This window comes from Atta colombica, unplaced genomic scaffold (assembly GCF_001594045.1).
Source record: "Atta colombica isolate Treedump-2 unplaced genomic scaffold, Acol1.0 scaffold125, whole genome shotgun sequence".
NCBI classification, from domain to species: domain Eukaryota; kingdom Metazoa; phylum Arthropoda; class Insecta; order Hymenoptera; family Formicidae; genus Atta; species Atta colombica.
In genome coordinates this window covers 1,408,053-1,413,518 of record NW_017259212.1, presented here as the reverse complement: position 1 = coordinate 1,413,518, position 5,466 = coordinate 1,408,053, and positions in this window count along the sequence as shown.

Genomic DNA, 5,466 nt, shown 5'->3' with positions numbered 1-5,466 from the left:
AAATTATTATATATATGGGTCATTTCACGTCAACTCTGTTACCCTCCTGTCCAAAATTGTAACCAAATGTAACTTATAGAGTAAAATTTAGATTGAAGCTAGTTTTTTTGATGCCACGTGGTGATTTTGAAAAATATCAAATAATGATTTTGTTAAATAGAAAAGTAATGTTTTTCATTATTCCAATCTTCACTATTTTTTTAAAAATAAGGTACAATAGTTATTTTCAATGCAATTTTTTATGCTAAATCCACGACAAACCGTTAAAACTCGATATTGACAAATAATATAATTATGCGTTATATAGTTTATTAATTTCATAGAAATATCATGTTAAGAAGAGGAAATAGCACAGTCTTAAAAATAATGTAACTATTTATAATTCTAAGAAGTGAATACCAATAAAAACTAAATGTTATTTGCAGAAAGAATACGATTATGACGAAAACGACAATTTTGCTCTTTTCAACTACTTTTCGCGCAACCCAAATATTATTGATTAATTTTAATTTCAGATTTGGATTCATACAAAATATTGCATTGCATTGAAAATAACTATTGTACCTTATTTTCAAAAAAATAGTGAAGATTACAACAATGAAAAACATTACTTTTCTATTTAACAGATAAAATCAAGGTCATTACTAGATATTTTTCAAAATCGCCACATGGCATCGAAAACTAGAAGCTTCAATCTAAATTTCAATCTAAATTTTGGTACCCTATAAATTACATTTGATTGCGTAGGGGAAGTGGTAGAGTGACGTGGAATGACCCATATATATACATATATTAATTTATGTGTCTGAATCATTCCATCGTTCGTGTATGTGATAGTTAAACACGTGGCGATTTGTGGGACATACCTATGACGATTATTGGGCAAACGTTACGATTATTGGGCATGGCGATAACTCGCACATTTGTGCCTTCTAATTTTTACGAAGGATTTTCTCAATAGCGGCAGTAGATATAAGAATTTTAGAGTGATGTTTTTTTATTTGTCAAAAAATTGTTTTAAAATAACCTAAAATAATAATCACTCACTTTTCAATCTGAAAAGTATAAATTTGCACAGTTAAACATTTTGGTTAACGTGATGATTACTGGGCCAATTATCTAATATTTTAGAATTAAAACTTTTGTTTCTCTTTTATGTTATTCTTGCCAACATAATAGATGATTAATATATTTGTGAACATCTTCTTTTATTGTATGCTTTTTAAAATGGTCAGTTAAATTACTTGTCGTAAAATTTATAACCGAAGACAGTTATAAATTTTACGACACAAATTATATATATGAAATTCTTTTTTAGGACCTCTATTCATTTACGATGTTACAAGAAACGTGCCGTCTTTTAATCTTCGTATCCGCATACTGTTCACTATTGGACTAACGAACTCTCTTTTGAGAAAATTACCATGTTTGTGATTATATATCGGATGGTACTTCGTGGAATGGCATATAAATTTACGAGAAAAAAAATAAAAGGAAAGAGGATCATATAACTTGCGTATATGGAATACAAACTGCATATTAATAATATAGTAAGTTTTATTTCCAAGTGTTTAGACTAGACAATTTTTATATCATCTTTCAAATTGGAATACTCATATTACGTTAAAGATAATAAAAGAGATTTTTAATAAATTTTTAATAAATTTCATTTTTAATAAATGCAACGCTACTGCTAATGCTGCATTTTCGTGATGGTTTAATGCTGTTGTTTGGCATTCATGAGAACGATAATGACACTGTTTATAACAACGCTCACCGCGTTCAACTAATGTGGAATTGCGATCTTCACATGGCTTGATACTATTATTATTATTATTATTTTATGAATAACGTACAATTTCAAATTTTGATAAAATTTTGATACGCAATGCGGAATCCAATTATCTCTATTGTTTCTTTTAAAATTTACAACAATGGTAAAAATATCATTTAAATTAAATGGAATATTTCGTTTAATAAAAAATATGAATGATTGTTTTTCTTCTTTTATACAACTTTTGACTTGTATCTCCGACATATTTTCCTCGAACTTTATGTGCTCAACGATTAATAAATCAAAATATGTAATAGACTATATAGTAGCGCATGCAAAATTCATAATTATCGAAAATATCGATCGATATATAACAGTGTTATGTAAGCTGGCTGATGATGATTATTGACCAATAACAATCGTACGCAACTGAGTGCGTGTGCAATTAAAATGATTTCAAAACTGTACAATGTACAGCGTATATTTACTGAAGAGCAGTCGAATTCGGCTGTATTTAACTCTTTATATAGCAAGTGAAATTTCAATCGGCATTCTCGGTAATTATGAATTCTCTGTGCATAGTCTATGTATTTTGGTCTGTTAATTGTACAGCACATAAAGTTCGTTGAAAATATGTTGAAGATACAAATCAAACATTCCATAAAAGAAAAATAACAATCATTTATATTTTTTTTTATTAAACAAGATGTATGCTATTTATTTTAAATGTCATATAAAATATAAAAAATATTTAAAGTATCATTATTTTAGAAGTTTTTATTTATCGAATATAATTCCCTTATGTTTTATCAAATAGATGCATCGATATAAATAGATAGCAAAAAAAGAAAGACAGAAAATATTTATACATGTATACGTATAAATTATATGTATTGAATAAATATTATTTCATATTTTATTCATTATTGTATATAATATCTATAGAACTTTTATGTATAATATCTGTCAATATTTATACCATTATTGGTAATCAAGTCACATTAACAATTCCATAACTAAATACGTTAATAGACATATTAAAGTACACAATATATAATTATATGTAAATAGCGATATTAAAATTAAAACACATTTATGCCTTCGTTTAGTATTTGAAACGTTAATATTCGTTTATCACGCAAAACGGTGTACTAGTGAAGCGGACGGTAATGCGCTTTCGGCTTGAGGGAAGAAGCGTCATTTCTATCCCTGAGGGCTCAAATGTGAATCCGGGTGGGCAATTTTCATTCGCGTTTTGGGAAATTGCAATTAAATCGACAGTGATACGGCAAGCGCCGTATTTGTCCTATGGCAAATTGGCGACACAAAGCGAACGAAAGTGCGCGCGTCATTCTACCAATGACGAATATATCGCGCTCGGCCCACAATACGCTCACCGTGCTGCATGTGCGCCAACACGTCGTGCGCGCGCCCAACGTTATTATTTTCATTGGCAGGGTGCAGCATGAATCGAAAACCGGATTTTAATCCCTCGTGACAGTGACGAGACGCTGACACGAAGATCCGTCGGAACAATTCGTACCCTCGGAACCCTACGTCGTTCAAAAGGTTTTGAAATTAGCATAAGTGACACTGTACACGACGTGTGTGCGACATAAGCGCATAAGAAAGTTTTTTAGATAGATAGAAGAAAGTATTTTTAAATACAAAAAAAATTTATCTCTGAATTATTCGGCCAATATAACATGGCTTTGTTAACATTTTTTGTCGCGTAACTTGTAGTTAATTTTTTGATAAAAAAATTTAGAGAAAATAAAGAATTTCTGCAGCAATTGAAGACAGTGCTATGTATTTTTAATAAAAAATTATTAGATAATATTTTAGATTCGCGTAGAATTTATTAGATAATAATTTATTAGATAATAAAAATAATTTTCAATTGGCGTTCAAACTTGTTCTTGATTAAAAAATGTCGAATTACTTGTATACAATATTCCACAGATAGTTTACAGAACAACTGTGACGAAATGGTTGAACGTGAAAGGCTTGAATTTTATCTCACGAGTTTGTAAAATCATAGCGACACTTATTGACATACACATTGGTGCGCGATCATGTTTATTAAACAGTAAATTTGACAAATATATGATATTTATATCAAACGTCTATACTTGATTTATATTGCAAGTATTATATATATATCGCAGAGTTGATAGCGATCAATTATGCTATTGAGATGGATTGCATAAACGACAATTATAGCAATGCATTTTAATTAAACTTGTTTTTATTTTCCTTCTTATCCATAACATTAATTTAATATAGATTTTAACAGGTTGTCTATTTTATATTACATATTATGTACTATATGCAAGATAATCATCGAAATAATTTCCACAAGCAAATATTTCTGAAAGCGATAAATAATTTTAAATAATAACCATACAATAAGACTATATAAATCATATAATTAACAGTGAAGGATAGAAAACGCAAAGTGCTGAGTGAAAAGTTGCAAAGCTACTTTTCTATAATAACTATACAGATAAAGATCTATCCTATAAACTGTCAAAAATATTAGGAAGTGTTTTCTCTATAATTTTTGCAAATATAAAAAATTTATTTAAAAACTATTATATCTCAAAAGCTTTTGTAAGATTAATTTTTTATTATTAATTAATATTGCATTAATAATTATAACTTTCGTAATAAACAAAAAATATCGAAAAATAAAAGAAGATAATAATTAATTTTCAAGTTTAATTACAAAAGATTTCCTAAAAATATTTTGCAATAGAAAAAAAATATATACCTAAATATATATAACAAAGAAAAAAAAAACCTTAAATTTCATTTAATCTTTTAAGAAATTACTATTCTGCAGCATTATAACGAAACTCACAGCTAACCTCGCTCACTTGTATCGTGCAAAATAAAACGGAATATGACACATCCGTCATTCGAGGGGCAACGGAGCTCGTGAAAAGAAAAAGCGGACGAATGGTCTCGTTGACGCACAATTATCATCAATACAAGAGCGTACGTGTACGGTACGCGACATGCGATCGTCCGATCGGTCCAGATGGTGGCCCAAACGGGACTTATAAGCCTTGCACGGTTTGCTCGGGCACGCACTGTCGGGCTACCAACCGACCGATACGATCGTAATTTCGACTTAACGTCGATTTATCGCGACCGGAGCTACGAACGCGTGGGACGGCACTCGTGCCTTTCTCAAGGTGCGAATAATAGTGTCGGAGGCGCGGCGGTCACGTTCGTTATATCAATGGCCGAGTGTTTTCGAGTTCCTCGTTCATGGCTTCGCCTTGTCACTCTTCAATCTTTTTCCTGCCTGATCGTCAAAGAGCCTTGGTGGAATCGTGACGACCGACGAGGTGACGGGATCGTCTCGGTATGAACATTGAACGACTCCCGGTCGTTCTGTCGTGTCACGACTTGGCGAAGGGCACGCGAACTTACGTTCCTCTCTCTTTCTCTCTCTCCCTCTCTCTTTGTTATTCTTTTTTTCTCCCCTTCTCTTCCTCCTACTTCTCCTACTTCGCTTCCTGCTTCTTTGCGAAATAAGGTCACAGCGGAGATCGGCAGCGTTTAAGCTACGCGCAGGAAATGGATCGCGACGTCCCGAGGCGAAATGCGTTTGGGGCTTATCCGATCGAGACAACGACAGGGCCGTCGCTCTGTTTTTGTCGCGTGCAGTTTACCATTGTAGC